Source organism: Schistocerca piceifrons, chromosome 3, assembly GCF_021461385.2.
Source record: "Schistocerca piceifrons isolate TAMUIC-IGC-003096 chromosome 3, iqSchPice1.1, whole genome shotgun sequence".
Lineage (NCBI taxonomy): Eukaryota > Metazoa > Arthropoda > Insecta > Orthoptera > Acrididae > Schistocerca > Schistocerca piceifrons.
The window spans coordinates 573922484-573941678 of record NC_060140.1 but is presented as its reverse complement, the minus strand read 5'-3'; the positions used below and the strand labels follow the sequence as shown (position 1 = coordinate 573941678).

At 43.9% G+C, this 19195-nt stretch overlaps 1 long non-coding RNA gene across 1 annotated transcript in view; it reads left to right on the top strand.

Moving 5' to 3' along the window:
• The first annotated feature begins 783 nt into the window (after positions 1 to 783).
• The window catches only part of LOC124787969, a 56526-nt gene continuing 38114 nt past the window's right edge, over positions 784 to 19195 (top strand). The window contains exons 1-2 of the long non-coding RNA XR_007016045.1: positions 784 to 892; positions 12831 to 13034. This is a non-coding gene — a long non-coding RNA (uncharacterized LOC124787969). The remainder of the gene's footprint in view (positions 893 to 12830; positions 13035 to 19195) is intronic.

Sequence of the window (19195 nt, the reverse complement as noted above, 5' to 3'; positions counted from 1 at the left end):
TCTTTCCCGCGCGCTGTTCGGGAGTGGAATGGTAGAGAGATAGTATGATTGTGGTTCGATGAACCCTCTGCCAAGCACTTAAATGTGAATTGCAGAGTAGTCATATAGATGTAGATGTTGCGTGATACGACGTATTTATACGTTTGCGGCTATTACAGCGCCATCTATCACAAAGCGAAAAAAGTGGTCCAACTAAAACATTCATATCTCTTTACGTACTACACGAATATTTAATAAAATGAGGGTTCCTTTTTAAAAAAAAAAATCCGTTGATATCCGTTTGACCTATGGCAGCGCCATCTAGCGGGCCAACCATAGCGCCATCTGGTCTCCTCATTCAAGCTAGACGAGTTTCGTTCTTTGTAGTTTTTTCGTTTGATGCTTATTTCGTAGGATATTTGGTCCGGTCATTATCAACGGACCACCCTGTATACATATGGGCTTCAATTGAAAGGCAACATGGCGCGTCGCGACTCTGTACTGAATGGAGATGGCGTGTATTTGACGTAGGTGGCGATCTGCTATCTCTCTAATCAGCTTTCAGACGCACGTTTAGAGTATCTGAGGTGCTAGACATCGCTCTGCACGTGCAGAAAGACTCCACAACGTGCTATTCGGCGCTATGACGTCGGAAACTCGGCTCGCTCAACGTTCGAATGCGCGGCCCGTGAGCCGGCGGCTGTAGCAGGTGCGCTCAGCGGCTGTTGATTCGCGGCTGCTCTGGCGGCGGGCGTTGTCTGCGTGGCGACCGGCGGGAGGGCGACCTTGCCGCACTCGCCGGCGCGCCGCCGCCAGCCGCGGACGTGGCTTGGCCCACTCCAAAATCCGGCGCTAACCTTGTGCTGGACGTGCCGTGCACTGCGGCCGCACCCACGCCACACCGCCCCGACAGGTATGCGCGCGTCTGCCTCGCTTCCCTCGACTAGTCGCGCGTTTCTCGCTCGCTTTTCTCTTGTCTCACCATCGATCGCAGCTCATGTCGTGCAGCGACCTGCCTCGAAGGTGGCGCTACACATGTACTTGCGCCCTATCCATTTACTGTAGCCGTTGTTACAATACTGTCCTGTACTCGCACTCTGAGAAGACTCTCGGCGAAGTAGTAGCTGAACTGATGGAAATTGTAATGTCATCGACCGGTATTGACTTCTTTCTGCTCGCTGTCTACATTATCGAGCGTACAATACTGCATTCGGCGACTCTGCATTAGCGAATGCAGAAAAACCATGTTCAGTTGACGGCCGCTGAAGTGTTATGTGCAGTTAACTTCGAAAAAAAAAAAAAACTTGTTTATTGACATATTTGACTTGTAACGCGCTGCGTTGTCTATAAGCAAAAGTTGGCTGCAACCGTGAGCAAACGAGTCGAGATATGTTGACTTCCACCCATTCAGCTACCATCAGGCACCTTGCCACGAGTATTCTTGGAGTCCAAGTGTAGCACGAGGGTAGTCCATGTTTTAACTGTTGTTTTTGTGGTCTTCAGTCCAGAGACTGGTTTGATGCAGCTGTCCATGCTACACTATCCTGTGCAAGCTTCTTCATCTCACAGTACCTACTGCAACCTACATCCTTCTGAATCTGTTTAGTGTATTCATCTCTTGGTCTCCCTTTACGATTTTTACCCTCCACGCTGCCCTCAAATACTAAACTGGTGATCCCTTGATGCCTCAGAATATGTCCTACCAACCGATCCCTTCTTCTAGTCAAGTTGTGCCACAAATTTCTCTTCTCGCCAATTCCATTCAAAACCACCTCATTAGTTACGTGATCTACCCAACTAATCTTCAGCATCCTTCTGTAGCACCATATTTCGAAAGCTTCTATTCTCTTCTTGTCCAAACTATTTCTCGTCCACGTTTCACTTCCATACATGGCTACACTCCATACAAATACTTTCAGAAAAGACTTCCTGACACTTAAATCTATACTCGATGTTAACAAATTTCTCTTCTTCGGAAACTCCTTCCTTGCCATTGCCAGTCTACATTTTGTATCCTCTCTACTTCGACCATCATAAGTTATTTTGCTCCCCAAATAGCAAAACTCAGTTACTACTTAAAGCGTCTCATTTCCTAATCTAATTCCCGCAGCATCACCCGACTTAATTCGACTACATTCCATTATCCTCGTTTTGCTTTTGTTGATGTTCATCTTATATCCTCCTTTCAAGACACTGTCCATTTCGTTCATCTGCTCTTCCAGGTCCCTTGCTGTATCTGACAGAATTACAATGTCATCGGTGAACCTCAAGGTTTTAATTTCTTCTCCATAGATTTTAATCCCTACTCCAAATTTTTCTTTTGTTTCCTTTACTGATTGCTCAGTATACAGATTGAATAGCATCGGGGAGAGGCTACAACCCTGTCTCACTCCCTTTTCAACCACTGCTTCCCTTTCATGCCGATCGACTCTTACATCTGCTATCTGGTTTCTATACAAATTGGCCGACCGGAGTGGCCGTGCGATTCTAGGCGCTACAGTGTGGAGCCGAGCGACCGCTTTGGTCGCAGGTTCGAATCCTGCCTCGGGCATGGATGTGGGTGATGTCCTTAGGTTAGTTAGGTTTAATTAGTTCTAAGTTCTAGGGGACTGATGACCTCAGAAGTTAGTCTCATAGTGCTCAGATCCATTTGAACCATATTTTTTTGTACAAATTGTAAATAGCCTTTCGCTCCCTGTATTTGACCTCTACCACCTTCAGAATTTGAAAGAGAGTATTCCAGTCAACACTGTCAAAAGCTTTCTCTAAGTCTACAAAAGCTAGAAATGTAGGTTTGCCTTTCCTTAATCTATTTTCTAAGATAAGTCGTAGGGTCAGTATTGCCTCACGTGTTTCAACATTTCTACGGAATCCAAACTGATATTCCCCGAGGTCGGCTTCTACCAGTTTTTCCATTCGTCTGTAAAGAATTAGTGTTAGTATTTTGCAGCCGTGGCATGTTTTAACTATCACCTCAAAAAAATAATGTTCCGTAATTTACTCTTTGTTTTCAAGTACATGTCCGCAGTCCTAATACTCACTGAAATCCCCGCATTGCAATACCGTAGTAAGCCGCCAAAGGAGCCAAAATATAGTGGTACAGCCCAAGTATAAGGTGGCGTATCGTGCCGCAATTCTTTTCCAGCAGCAACGGAAATACTACAGCTATGTCAGGCCAATCCAGATGACTTACGTAGCCTTCTGGTATTGTACGATGCGACTGCGATATTTCCCCTACTGCCGAAAAAGACTTACGTTACGATACACCGCCTCATCCCTGGACTTTACCTTTATATTTTGGCCCTTCCGGTGACGTGCTGAGGTACTGCGGCGTGCGGATTTCAGTGTGTACCAGGATTGCAATCAAACAAGCAAACAATTACCACAACCAACTTTCCTTCTGCAGCGTAGTGTGTGCTGACTTGAAACTTCCTGGCAGAGTAGTACTTACACGAGAAACGCGTTAAGTCCCAGGTTCGAGTCTTGGCCCAGAACACAGATTTAATCTGCCAGTAAGTTTCACATCAGCGCACACGCCGCTGGTACCAGTCCCCTAAGCTATGGCTAAGCCAGGTCTCCGCAGTATCCTTCCCTCCAGCAGTGCTAGTCCCGCAAGTTATGCTTGACAGCTTCTGTGAAGTTTGGACGGTAGGCGATGAGATACTGGTGGAAGTAAAGATGCGAAAGCGGCTCGTTTATCTTGCTCGGGTAATTCAGTTGATAGAGCACTTGCCCGCCGAAGACAAAGGTCCCAGCTTCGAATCCCGGACCAGAGCAATATTTTTATCCTCCACGAAGTCTCAAACAAAGAATTAATTATGCAACTTCATTTTTTCGAGGTGATAATCTCTCTTGTCACGTAGTTGCCTATTTTCTTACTGATTTTTTCATTTTGATTTCACATCCTATGTCTACATACAACCCTCGACTTGCGCGCCCATCTCTATTTCAAGAGGGAATTACACTTCCAAAAGACTAGCGGTGGCCCAGCGTGTCGTATGGCGAGCTGAAATTAGAAATAACACCCAAAATTCTCGCGGCTATTGTCAGTTACACAAAACTTCTCATGTTCTTTTCCTGGTGCATTGTTTCTTCTGTGGCCTCACAGGGACGTTTCGAGCCCTGCAGTCTTCACCTCGGGCCGAATCTACTGCACTGCTGTACATTGTCAGTTAGCTGAAAACTACCTTCGGTGCGAATCCTGTTTGATTCTCTTCACCAAAATGTTAACCCAGCATCTACTAACTAGTCTGTGGGGTGCTTTTTAACTAAAAAAATCGGTACTATGGTTCAATAAAGGGATTCAAGTTGCAGCACAGTTTAATCATGTATGGCTGAAAAGACAGCAGAAGGGAAAAAAAGGAGTAATGATGCAGTCAGAAGTGGAGCTCGATGTCCGCATCATGATCGGTCCGTCCCTGTCGGCTCGCTCTCACGTCTACAGCTGATGCTGCTGTTGCTGTTCTTAGTATGTAGTCTTACTGGAGTAACGTCAGCTAGATCCTACAGGACACAACGATGTTGCTAGCAACACTGATGTTTTCCCACATCGTAAATTCCCATCTGGAATAACTGTTCTATCGCAGGTGGTACTCTTCAGTTGTAACTTTCGATTTACTTCCACGTCATTGTAGGAACGGAAGACAGCCTGACCCATTCTGGTTATTTTTAAACCTCATTAGAATAAGAACGTGTAGCAGAAAAAAAAATCTTTCCTGAATTCAATAAAACTAATTATATCGAGTGTCAAATAACCCACAGCTGAGATAGCGGACAACCTCTCGTGTAAAATTTCTTGAAACACAGATAGCATATCTAAATCCCTTCTGATATCACAAACTAGATATTATGAGTGCGGCACAGGAAAGTATTGCCTCCGGTATTGGGGACTTGAAATAGGCGAGAAATCTCAATTCGTCCACCTTTTTCCAAACTTTGATAGATATTGTTTCAGGGAGTTCGTTCCAAATTATGGTGCGGCATTATTAGTAAATACACAGATATGATTGCTCTGATTCCAATTTATATTTGTTTCTGTATAGCATAACATTCAAATATCTTCAAAACAGTACAAATGGTCTATGGTATGGCCTGTGAGTCTTATTTGGATATAAACTTATTCCGTTCGCCCTCGGCCTTTGCTGCTGAAAATAGAAAACGCCACTTTACTCTTCGCCTTCAAGCTTACATTCAACACTGCTCTGATCTGTTTCGGGTTTGTTTTTGTAGCAGTGTTGGTTGCACTTCGACAGTGATACACTGCAGTGGCAGTGTCTTGAAGGGAGGATAGAAGATGAATGTCAACAAAAGCAAAACGAGGATAATGGAATGTAGTCGAATTAAGTCTGGCGATGCTGAGGGAATTAGATTAGGAAATGAGGCACTTAAAGCAGTAAAGGAGTTTTGCTATTTGGCGAGCAAAATAACTGATGATGGTCGAAGTAGAGAGGATATAAAATGTACACTGGCAATGGCAAGGAAAGCGTTTCTGAAGAAGAGAAATTTGTTAACATCGAGTATAGGTTTAAGTGTCAGGAAGTAGTTTCTGAAAGTATTTGTATGGGGTGTAACCATGTATGGAAGTGAAACATGGACGATAAATACTTTGGACAAGAAGAGAATAGAAGCTTTCGAAATGTGGTGCTACAGAAGAATGCTGAAGATTAGATGGGTAGATCACATAACTAATGAGGAAGTGTTGAATAGGATTGGGGAGAAGAGAAGTTTGTGGCACAACTTGACAAGAAGAAGGGACCGGTTGGTAGGACATGTTCTGAGGCATCAGGGGAGCACAAATTTAGCACTGGAGGGCAGCGTGGAGTGTAAAAATCGTAGAGGGAGACCAAGAGATCAATACACTAAGCAGATTCAGAAGGATGTAGGCTGCAGTAAGTATTGGGAGATGAAGATGCTTGCACAGGATGGAGTAGCATGGAGAGCTGCATCAAACCAGTCTCAGGACTGAAGACCACCACAACAACAACAACAACAACAAAAACAACAACAACAGTGCAGTGTAGAGAGGTTTACTGACGAAGAGCTGGGTGACATGCGCTGCAGCGATGGCAACCACATCACAGTTTAGTCAGAGTTGCTGCCTTTCTCTGTTGCTTTTCTTTTGCGTTACATGTTTCGTTGATTGCACGCTACAGGCGTTTTTCATTATCGTGAAAGTACCTTCACAGAAGTGACGTGAACTGCGGCAGCAAATCGAACATATCATAACTACATTACACTGAAGTGATAGCGATATGCACATATACAGATGATGGTAGCCTCACACAAGGTATAAAAGGGCAGTTCATCGGCGAAGCTGTCATTTCTACTCAGGTGATAAATGTGAGGGTTTCAGGTGTAATTGTGGCCGCACGACGGCAATTAACACACTTTGAACGAGGAATAGAAGTTCGAGCTAAACGCATGAGACATTACATTTCGGAAGGGTTCGGGAATTCAATATTACGAGATTCACAGTGTCAAGAGTGTGCTGAGAGTACCAAATTTCAGGCATTACCTCTCACTACGGACAACACTTAACGACCGGGAGCAGCGTAGTTTGTGCAGGGTTGTCATTGCTAACAGACAAGCCTCCCGGCGTGAAATAGTCACAGAAATCAGTATGAGACGTACGACGAAAGTATCCGTTAGAGAAGGGAAGCGAAATTTGCGGTTAACTATAGCAGCAGACGAACACCGTGAGCACAACTTCGCCTTCAGCGCCTCTGCTGGTGCCATGATCATATCGGTTGGACTCTAGATGATTGGAAAACCGTGGCCTGGTCAGATGAATTCCGATTTCAGCTGGTAAGAGCTGATAACAGGGTTCGAGTGTGAGGCAGACCCTAGGAAGCCATGGACCAAGCTGTGCACGTTGGTGATGACTCCATAATGGTGTGGGCTGCGTTTACATGGAATGGACTGGGTCCTCTGGCCCAACTGAACTGCTCGTTGACTGGAAATGGTTATGTTCGGCTACATGGATATAATTTACTACCATTCATGCATTCCATGTTCCGTCTGCAGCTCGTGGTCGTGCGGTAGCGTTCTCGCTTCCCGGGTTCAATTCCCGGCGGGGTCAGGGATTTTCTCTGCCTCGTGATGACTGGGTGTTGTGTGCTGTCCTTAGGTTAGTTAGGTTTAAGTAGTTCTAAGTTCTAGGGGACTGATGACCATAGATGTTAAGTCCCATAGTGCTCAGAGCCAGAGCCATTCCATGTTCCCAAACAACGATGGAATTTTTATGGATGACAGCGCCATGTCACCGGGCCACAATTGTTTGAAGAACGTTCTGGATAATTCGAGCGAATGATTTAGTCACCCGGATCGCTCGACGTGAATCCCATCGATCGTTTATTGGACACAATCGATAGGTCAGTTCGTGCTCACAATCCTGTACCGGCAACACTTTCGCAATTATGGATGGCTGTAGAGGCAGTATGGCTCAGTATTTCTCCAGCGGACTTCCAACGGCTTGTTGAGTCGATACCATGTCGAGCTGTTGTACTACGCCGGGCAAAAGGAGGTCCGACGCGATGTTAGGAAGCATCCCATGACTTTTGTCACCTCAGTCTATTAAACTGTGACGAGCCACTGCAGGCCCCAGCTTCCCTTACACCAAAATACTCAAAAAATAGCCACGAACAACCTCCAACTTCACACTTATGCTGTGCTCACTACGTCCAAAGAAGTTCGTAATTGGAAATCCACTTTACCCAGTATTTATTTGTTCGCAAATGTTTATTTTCCTGGGTGTGATTTAAGCAAACAATGGAAACTTAAGTTAGGATAGCTGAACGGGGTTTGATTGGAGTTAATCTTTAATAATAGTTCAGGTCTTCCTGCTGCCCCACTTCGTTGCGTGCTCATACTGGTGCTGAGAGCGTGTATTGCTTTTATGAGTAACCGATGGAAACCGATACTACTTTTTTTTCCAGAAAGCAAGCGAGTACTGCGAGTCTCTGACGGCAGCCTGGTTCAGATTCCATGGGAGGACAGACTACAGCAGTGACGTCAGACGACAGATGCGACTGCCGTCGTGCCTGCGACCTAGGCCTTGCACTACTTGTACGCTGGAGATGAAGGGCAGGCAACACAGCAGCCATTGTGTCTCTGTTTGCTGTTCTTGTTGAGTTCACGCGCTGGCACCTGCTTCTCTTTCCTACTCTCGTTTCAGTCATTCTCTGAGAGATTCAGGAGAGTAAGGGGACTACTTGAGTCCTAAGTTGGGTTCATACAGCGTTTCTGGCTACTAGATGTTGCACCCTCCAGAATGACTTGTTATTGGCTCATTGCTGATAGGTAAAGAACTGTACCAGCGGTATGTGATGAATATGAAACAAAGTATACTTATGCTTTCCTTCCAGTGCCAAGTTAACTGTTCCTGGATGGTGTAGAAGATATTCCTCTAACCTATCCATTCTTATGCTAACGATTTTACTTCGACTTCTTTCCTTCCAATTATTTTTGATACACTTTCATTTGAATCTTGCCGTTCCCCACTTAACTTTTGACATTCACCGGTAACACCACATTTAAAATGCTTCCAGACATACTAATTACAATAACTTACTAATCTTATATATATATATTGTAGAGATATTTACTGTGAACTTTTTTCGTGAAACTCTCTTTAGAAGTTCCAAAACTTTTTGGACCACTAAATATTTTGCATATCACTGCACTGACAGAGTATGTTGGTATAGAATTTAATAATCAGATGCATACATGCATTGATCTCATAGATGATTGCCTGAATCTGATTTTAGTTTCAGATCTGATATCATGGGAGACGGACCTTTGGAGTAGTTTTTAAACTATGTGAAGAAATCACTAGCAGCTGGTATTCACGAAATAACCTGTAATTCTCCTAGTTTGAATGAAAAATACTGGGCAGCCAGTTCTTTGGTAAGGATACATCTTGATATCGAATCTAGCTGTTTTCGGAACGGTTAAGATACAGGGCTACAAAGAAGTGCGTGCTCTGTAGGAGATGTCGATGAGTTCACCTCATCATTGTCAGGCGACTCAGTTAATCATTTTTCTTTTCTGTTTCCCCTGGACTTCCAGTTTCTTTCCCCTACAACAGCGGTCTGTGTATCTAAAAAAGTACCAAGACTTACCACCATCCGTTTCGATGTTACGTCATACTTTCCCCCATGAGGGCATAGATGAGGTGATTGCAGAGCTCAGATGAGGGCAAATCCGTACAATGCCGGATAGAAAGAAAGACAGAGTTTAGAGTCTCGTTGACGTGGAGGTCATTAGAGAAAGCTGGCAGACAGATTCCACTGCGATCTTGTTCTAGGAAAAACGCTGCCTTTCATTTGGAGGTTGGTTGGACAAGGAGTTGATTGCCCTTCCTTCCGAATACGAGGCCAGTGTCTTAATTATGCCCCTCCATTTTTCCTCTCCTACCACAACGAATATAAAATTCTCGGTACATAAACCGCGTCGAATCAAAGATAAAATTCAAGCTTTCGAAGGTCACTGTTATTGTTCTCATAGTTGCGAAATCAATTTTGAACCGTAGGGATTTCTACAATGGCGAGCCAAAGAAACTGGAATACTTGCCTAATATCGTGTAGGGCCCCCGCGAGCACGCAAAAGTGCCGCAACATGACATGGCATGGACTCGACTAATGTCGAGGAATTGACACCATGAATCGTGAAGGACTGTCCAAAAATCCGTAAGAGTACGAGGCGGTAGAGATCTCTTCTGAACAGGACGTTGCAAGGCATCTCAGATACGCTCAATAATGTTCTTGTCTGAGGAGTTTGGCGGTCAGCGGAAGTATTTAAACTCATAAGTGTTTTCCTGGAGCCACTTTATAGCAATTGGGAACGTGAAGGGTGTCGAATTGTCCTGCTGCAACTGCAGAAGTCCGTCGGAACGCACAATGGATATAAATGGATACAGGTGATCGGTTGCTTACGTATATGTCACCTGTCAGTGTCGTATCAAAACGTATCAAATGTTGTGTGTGAAATCCTATGGGACTTAACTGCTAAGGTCATCAGTCCCTAAGCTTACACACTATTTAACCAAAATTATCCTAAGGACGAACACACACAGCTATGCCCGAGGGAGGACTCGAACCTCCGCCGGGACCAGCCGCACAGTCCACGAACGCAGTGCCATTAGAGCGCTCGGCTAATTCCGCGCGGCAAAACGTATCAGGGGTCCCATATTACTCCAGCTGCACACGCCCCACAGTATTACAGAACCTCCACCTGCTTCAACAATCCCTGCTGAGATGCAGAGTCCATGGATTCATGTGGTTGTCCCCTCGCCCGTACACGACCCATCCGCTCGATACAATTTGAAACGATACTCGTCCAACCAGGCAACATGCTTTCAGTCATCAACGGTCCAATCTCGGTGTTGACAGGTCCAGGCGTGCAGTCATCAAGGGTACATGAGTGGACCTTCGGCTCGAAAGCCCATATCAATGAAGTTTCGTTGAATGGTTCGCACACTAATCCTACTTGATGGCCCAGCATTGATATCTGCCGCAGTTTGCGGAAGTGTTGCACTTCTGTCACGTTCAACGATTCTCTTCAGTCGTCGTTTGTCCCGTCCCGTTCTTACAGGATCTTTTTCCGGCCGCACGGAGATTTGATTTTTTACCGGATTCCTGATATTCACGTTACACTCGCGAAATGGTCGTGTGGGAATATACCCACTTCATCGCAACCTCGAAGATGTGTCCCATCGTTTGTGCTACGACTATAACACCACGTTCAGACTCACTTAAATCTTGATAAACTGCCATTTTAGCAGCAGTAACCGATCTGACAACTGCGCCAGACCCTTGTGTTATACAGGCGTTGCGGACGGCAGCGCCGTATTCTGCTTGCTTACATATCTCCGTATTGAATACACATGCCTATAATAGTTTCTTTGGCGTGTCAGTGTGTATGGACATACCCCACTTTAAGCGTTGCTAGGTGCTCTCCACAACAGTAAATCACGTAATTTCCCATAAGTATTTCTTCTGGAAGCATTTGAAATGTGGTGTTATCGAGGAATGTTAATTGGTAAGTGGAGAGATAAGGCCCAAATGGACATGTTGGCTTAGCGCTGGAAAGGCCTGTTCAGAGGAAAAGTTAGAGCAAAAAAATGGCACTGAGCACTATGGGACTTAACTTTTGAAGTCATCAGTTGTAGTGTAACGACGTAAGTTTTTTATAACCGATTTTCGTTTGATATATGACCATGTGCAGACTTCGTCACCTACGTCAGTTACAACCCACTTCAAAATGATTTATATGCTTTTTAAATTGTCATAGAATGGTTCTTGAACGAAACTGTAAAACATCAGTTGAGTCGTATGCAAAGAATTACATCACTTGGGCCGATTTGTCTTTCGTAAACTTTTTCGATTTAAATTTCGTTTGTTTCTCCTCAGAAATTATATTGACACACGTTATCTTGATTTAATCGATATCAGAATCACACATTAAATAAACCTTTGAGATTCAAAGTTTCGATGAACGCTGTCAGCATCAATAATCTTGTCAAATATATTATTATTCATAAATAATTCCTCAGAACACGTGTTTCAACTTTAGTAGCATACACTATTTTATTAGCTTCCTACACATACAGATGTGAACTTGACCGTTGACAAACAATGACTGACTTTTTAATAAGATTACGCTCTATATGACGTCATTGTTGGACAAAAAGAGTACAAAAATTCATTTTTAATTTTTAGAAGCACGACGCAACAACTCGGTTCCAGGATCTTCTGTTGCTCCTTGGCTGTCGACCCGCGACGTATAGCGGCCAATTTCCTCTCTGGTCGCGGCAACGAAGATGCTGTCTCCGTTCGTTGCGCCGCCCTCTCAGTACATGAAACACATAAAAAAATACAAAACTTTTAGATAATTCACAGCTATTACAAATATTAAGAAAAATACATAAACAAAACTAAATTAAACTTATAGTCACCTGCAAACTGGGCTGACATTGGTGGATGGGTGACGCTTAATTTCGTCCCACTACACAGTCCCCTAGAACTTAGAACTAGTTAAACCTAACTAACCTAAGGACATCACACACACCCATGCCCGAGGCCGGATTCTAACCTGCGGTCGCGCGGTTCCAGACTGCAGCGCCTAGAACCGCTCGGCCACTCTGGCCGGCAAACTTATAGCAGCGGACGATGATTATTATATGGGGGATGCAGAGTGTAGCAATCACATAGAAATGGGAAGATTGGCATAAGACAGAAAGTGACGGGAAGAGGGTTTCAAACACTTCATAGACTAATGACCTCTATTTTTGAAGTTTCAGTGACGGTCACTTAGAAATTCTTTTAAAAGAGGAACTGATATAACTTTCTTTGCTAATGACCGCTTTCATTTTAATTTTACCTAGTTTCATCAGGCTCGAATTGCAGCATTCTGACTGCCGATTTATATTCATTTTACTTTGTTATCTTTTTTGTTTCTTTTTTCTTTTTTGTGAGAGACGGATAGAGAGAGGCACTAAATAAGAAAACTGGACTTAAATTCGGGAGAATGAGCATTCAATTATAGGACCAGTAATCCAGACGTCACTGTTTTTTGTGATTTTCTTAAACCACTTTGTTCCCATATTATTCCGTAGATTAACGTTTTGTCTCGAAGAAACTATAAAACTTAACCAACTGCAAATTAAAAATAGATGTAGAACGAGCCCCAACTAATACATATCTAATCACATGTGTTAGTTCTGCACGCGGAAATTTATTTCTATTTTAGGTCCTCGTCCAGGTTTTGAACGTTGTTGACATTCCGGTAACCGATGTTTCTTCCTTGCGCAAGAATCTGAATGGAGTGTGGAGCACGTGCGCGGCGTGTTACAGGGGATGCCGAGCTGTGTGGGCGCGCGCCGCCCACGGCCTGAATAGCGAGCCGTAGCGTGGCGTGGCGTGGCGTGGCGTGGCGCTGAGCAGAGGCCCGGCGCGCCGCCTTGAGGAAGGTCCGGGACGCGACCGCCGCCGCCGCAGCCGCCGTTTGTTTGCTCTGCCGCTGCCGCGAGGTCACTGCGCGCAGCACAGCTCTCGCTGGTAAGCACTCCCCCACTCCCCCCCCCCCCCCTTCCAACCGTGCTTGGCGCCTAGTGGCGCGATAACAGTTTTCTTCAACAGCTGAGTACTACTCCTCCAGCGACGATGGTATGAGCCAGCAGAGAACTCGTACAAAACTCGGCGTAGCTGGGGCCGTATTCAGTAACACTTTCTAAAGCATCATTCAAAAAACGGAAAGAAGGAAACAAATATTCCGCGAGCTGTGTGTGTGTGTGTGTGTGTGTGTGTGTGTGTGTGTGTGTGTGTGTGTATCCCATATGTCCCACACAAAAGCATGTAATTAATGTAAGCCGGCCGGTGTGGCTGAGCGGTTCTAGGAGCTTCAGTCTGGAACCGCGCGACCGCTACGGTCGCAGGTTCGAATCCTGCCTCGGGCATGGATGTGTGTGATGTCCGTAGGTTAGTTAGGTTTAAGTAGTTCTAAGTTCTAGGGGACTGATGGCCTCAGATGTTAAGTCCCATAGTGCTCAGAGCCATTTGAACCAATTAATGTAAGAACGGCAAAATTCAAAATTAGCTTGTCTTCCATCTGCCGGGCACGAGAAACTGTATTAGGTAGCAGGGCTGGAGACTGATCAGGATTGAAAAAATCTTAATAGTCCTGAACGTTCCAGTTATTTTAGGACGAAACCTCTGGATAAAATTTCATAGCCCGGAGCACGTCCAAAAAATTCAATGGTCGAGTCTCACAGTGACACGTGCTATATGCGTGATGTCAGAATAGCAATTTGTTCTTTAAAATGCTAACAAATTTTGGTAATCTATTTATAATGTAACGTCCTAGTTCCAGAGTAACGAATCTCCACTAACACAGTTCGCTGTCGACGCTTGTCAGAACATGATGATAATATCAAGAAGGAAATAATTCTACGTGTCGGAGCGTGGAATGTCAGGAATCTGAATGTTATAAGGAAGCTACAAACTCTGAAAAGGAAAAAGCAAAAGCTCAATCCTACAATAGGACTCCGTGAAGACATACAGAAAGAAGGAGCGGATATTTTGTCAGATCAATGAAGGATCTTATTAACAGCAGGAGAAAATTGTATCACGAGAGTAGGATTCGATATGAACGATAAGGTAGCATAAAGAGTAAGTTACTGTGAACATTTCAATAACAGGATTAATCTCATCAGAATTGACAGCAAAGCTACGCTAAGAACAATGGATCACATATGCATTTCGACGCCACAAGTAGAAGATGAGGACATACAGAAAATATATGAGGATACTGAACAGGTAATTCCGTATGTAAAAAGAGATAATAATCGAATAACCGCGGGGAACTGGAATGCGGGACTAAGTTGTGGAAGAATATGCACTCGGTAGTAGAAATAAGAGGAGACGAAGTAACTGAGTTCCGCAATGTATTTCAGTTAGTAATAACGAATATACTGTTCAAAAACCACAAGAAAAAATGTTCAGAGACATGGGAACATTCCAGCTGGATTACATCATGATCAGGCAGGGATTCCAAAATCAGATACTGGATTGCCAGGCGTACCAACGAGCAGATGTAGAGACTCAGTTCACAATTTAGTGACGATGAAGAATAGACTTAAGTTTATGAGAATCGTTAGGAAGAATCGATGTGTAAAGAAGTGTAATACTAACGTATTGATCAATGATGAGATGTGTTTAAACTACCTGGGCTACAGATACTGCGATAGTGAATAACATAACTTGAACGAGAATCATAGAAGTTGGACAGACAAATACGTGTGCGAGAAAGTAACTACGAAAAAAACCCTGGACTACCGAAGAAATACTTCACCTGGTTGACCAAAGGGGGAAATAAACTTTCAGAAAATGAAAGGAATACAGTATATGTTACTTATGAACCATGGACCTTGCCGTTGGTGGGGAGGCTTGCGTGCATTTGCGATACAGATGGCCGTACCGTAGGTGCAACCACAACGGAGGGGTATGTGTTGGGAGGCCAGACAAATGTGTGGTTCCTGAAGAGGGGCAGCAGCCTTTTCAGTAGTTGCAGGGGCTACAGTCTGGATGAGTGACTGATCTGGCCTTGTAACACTAACCAAAACGGCCTTGCTCTGCTGGTACTGCGAACGGCTGAAAGCAAAGGGAAACTACAAGCGTAATTTTTCCCGAGGGCATGCAGCTTTACGGTATGGTTAAATGATGGTCGAAGTAGAGAGGATATAATATGTAGACTGCCAATGGCAAGGAAAGCGTTTCTGAAGAAGAGAAATTTGTTAACATCGAGTATAGATTTAAGTGTCAGGAAGTCGTTTCTGAAAGTATTTGTATGGAGTGTAGCCATGTATGGAAGTGAAACATGGACGATAAATAGTTTGGACAAGAAGAGAATAGAAGCTTTCGAAATGTGGTGCTACAGAAGAATGCTGAAGATTAGATGGGTAGATCACATACCTAATGAGGAGGTATTGAATAGAATTGGGGAGAATAGGAGTCTGTGGCACAACTTGACAAGAAGACGGGACCGGTTGGTAGAACATGTTCTGAGGCATCAGGGGATCACAAATTTAGCATTGGAAGGCAATGTGGAGGGTAACAAATCGTAGAGGGAGACCAAGAGATGAATACACTAAGCAGATTCAGAAGGATGTAGGTTGCAGTAAGTACTGGGAGATGAAGAAGCTTGCACAGGATAGAGTACCACGGAGAGCTGCATCAAACCAGTCTCGGGACTGAAGACCACAACAAAAACAACAACAGGAATGAAATCAATAGGAAGTGCAAGCAAGTTAAAGCGAAATGACTGCAGGAAAAGTGTAAAGAAACTGAAAAAGAAATGGTAGCTTTGAAGGACAGATTCGGCATATAAAGGCGTAAAAATAGCTTTCGGTGAAATGAAAAGCAAGGGCGTCAACATTAGGAATTCACATGTGTTATAAACAAGGAGAGACCAGACTGCTGGAAAGAGAACATCGAGGGCCTCTACGAAGGTATGAAAATGTCTGCTGAAGCAATGTAAGAAGGATGTCCAATACTGAGTCAGAGATTGACAGAGTTCTTGAAAACTTGCGAACAAGCAAGGCAGAAAGGATTAATAAGATTCCTTCACAATTCCTAGAATCATTGGGGAGAAGTAGCAGTTAGACGACTGTATAAATTAGTGTGTAGAATCTTTGGGTCTGGATACAGATCGGACTGTCGAAAGAATACACAGGAAATATCAAAGGAGGTAACTGAGAGATCTGTCGCATAATCAGCTTAGTAGCTCATATATCCAAATTGCTGACTACAATATTACACGGCAAAATGGAGAAAAAAACAGGGGATCTGTTAGATGACGATCAGTTTATTATATTAAAGGCACAAGAAAGGCAGTTCTGACATTGTGCTTAGTAACAGAGGCAAGAAATCAGAAATTCAAGACTTTATAGGATTTATCGACACAGAAAAAGCGTCCGGCAACGTAAAATGATGCAAGATATTGAAATTTTCAGAACAGGAAGTGTAAGGGAAAGAGAAAAACGGGTAATACACAGCATGTACAAGAACTCAGAGGGAACAGTGAGAACGGAAGACAAGAGAATTGCCGTTAGCAAAAAGATTCTTATACAAGAATGCATTCTTTTTCCAATACATTTCAACCCCTGTATCTAAGAAGTAATGAATGAATTAAAAGAAAGTTTCAGGAGTGGGATTAAAATTCAAAGTGAAATGATATCAGTGATAAGATTTGCTGACAACGCTGCTACCCACTTTGAGTAAAGAAGAATTATAGGACATGTTGAATGGAATAGCAAAAAAAGTTACATAGTAATTGGGGACCAACTACACTGCACAACAAAATTAAAGGATCCCTCTTTCGAAAGCCGTTTATTGTCTCCCACTGCGACGTGTAAGTTTGAGATTTGGGTCAAAGGTGACTACAACCTTTCTCTGTAATCGTACGAAATACTAGATCCGCGCGACGTTACCTTCGGGCTCGACGACGGTTCAGACAGCAAGGTACCAACACAAACGAACTAAAGGCCACACTTCACAAGTCCATGTGCAGGTTAATGATGTTACATCGGCACCAAATTTCACCACAATTCTGCACAAACGCCACCTTGGACCTGCCATACGACGGGAAGTTTTTCGCACCCCCTTTTACCTTAATTTCACCCCTTTCTTTGACGTCTTTGCCATGGTGGTCAGAATCGCGACACCCAACGCTGAAATCACACAGTTTCCTTTTGGGTGGTCGAAAAACATTTAAGGTACACCGCTGCTCAGTATTTACACGAAAAGACTTCCATGATATTAGAGGAACTCGTGGCGGCCGCCTCTGCTGTCTGCTGACTGATGACAAATAATAGCTCTATGATTTACGAGCAGCAGGAGGTTACTTAAAGGGCTACTAGTAGAAAGTAATTAAATGTTTGTATAAACTGATTAGATAGCTCATATTTCAACAAAATGTTGAAAATTTCTTAAATGACGAATATCATTTGGATCACCTTGGCTGTTATTTATGCAGAATCGACAAATCCACCATTTAGTGGACTACAGGATCTTTCTCACTCGTCTTTGGAAGCCTGTGTCCATTTTAGAATATAAATGATCCAAAATAAAGGAATAAAGTATAGCGTAGATAAACTCTGCATATGCAGGTTCATAACTAAAGACAGAAACCCGATGTCCATGGCTCGAATCCCTGCTACTACTACTGAAATTTAGCATTTATTGTCCTTGCTAAACTTCGTGATAGGAAGAATATCGTAGCTTGAACGCCATGTAAAACTAAGCTACGTCCAACAGGGCTCGAAACGTCAGTCAATCCATGGAAGATAAGCACAAATTTACTTCGCTTGAACAGAGCACTGAATGCTTTGTACTGCTCAAATCATTCATTTTATTGCTTACTGTTGCTCGTTGCGATACCTGATGGCTTAGAAACTTCTCTAACAAGTTCAACAAGTCGTCGTGTTCACAAGAAAAGAGAAGTGGATGGAGGGTTGTGTATCATAGCAGTGAATGTCATTACAAGGACGAGTTATAAAACAAGACGTAAAAACAAGGAGAAAACAAAAATCGGTATTGTAATACACATGCCTGAATAAAGTGGGAACCAAAATCGCTTCGTAGAAGAGGAAGCAGCGAGTATAGCTCGCGACATCACTTATGCATCGCTGGAAGTCTCAGAAAGCAGACCCATGTACAGCGCCGACCTATGCAGATTTCACGACACCACTTTCTTCAGCTGATGGCATCTGGGACGTTACCAACATATGACAAACTTCCACGAAGGCGACTGGAATGTCTCATTTTTGTAGTGTTCGAACAGGTACGAAACTCACCGAACAAAATATTAATCACCTCCTCAGAAGAATACTTGGTCGCTTTGGAAGGAAAGAAGGAAGGAAGGAAGGAAGGAAGATTAATGTTCAACGTCCCATCGACAACGAGGTCATTAGAGACGGATCCCATGCTGAGATTAGGAAAGGATAGGGAGCGAAGTACACGGCTTGACAGTTGCCAAGGAACACAGGCGTAATGGACAGGAATAATCACAAATAATGATGGACAGGCCATGCGGTTCTAGGCCTACAGTCTGTAACCGCGCGACCGCTACGGTCGCAGGTTCGAATCCTGCCTCGGGCATGGATGTGTGTGATGTACTTAGGTTTAAGTGGTTCTAAGTTCTAGGGGACTGATGACCTCAGATGTTAAGTCCCATGGTGCTAAGAGCCAACCATTTTTAATGATGGACGACATGAAACAGTACACACGAAACAGAAGTTGGGCGAAATATTTATGACGAAAAACAGGACAGATGTCACCAGATGGGTAAGTAGGATAACAGACTTTAATAACGTCCATGTTTGACTCAGGTCATACTCCCACCCTAACAGGTCGATGTCTGATTCTCAGTAAGGAATATGGCCTCCTCGGGCACTGCTGCTGACCCCAACCAACATACTTCTTACACCAATAAATTCTGTCTGGACGATGGTGTGGTTGAAGTGGGGTGCATTTAACAGGCTTCCGAGCATACGAACCAACTTCAGTTAATCGCAGTGAAATGGTTTTGGCGGAAACGTGTGTCGGTAGAACTTGCGAGGTCTGCACCGACCTGCCTAGGAGTGAGACGTCTGTTCCTTTCCACCACAAAAGCTACGTCCTCATACCCTTGCGGCGTGGTGGTCCGTCTACGACCACGGTTC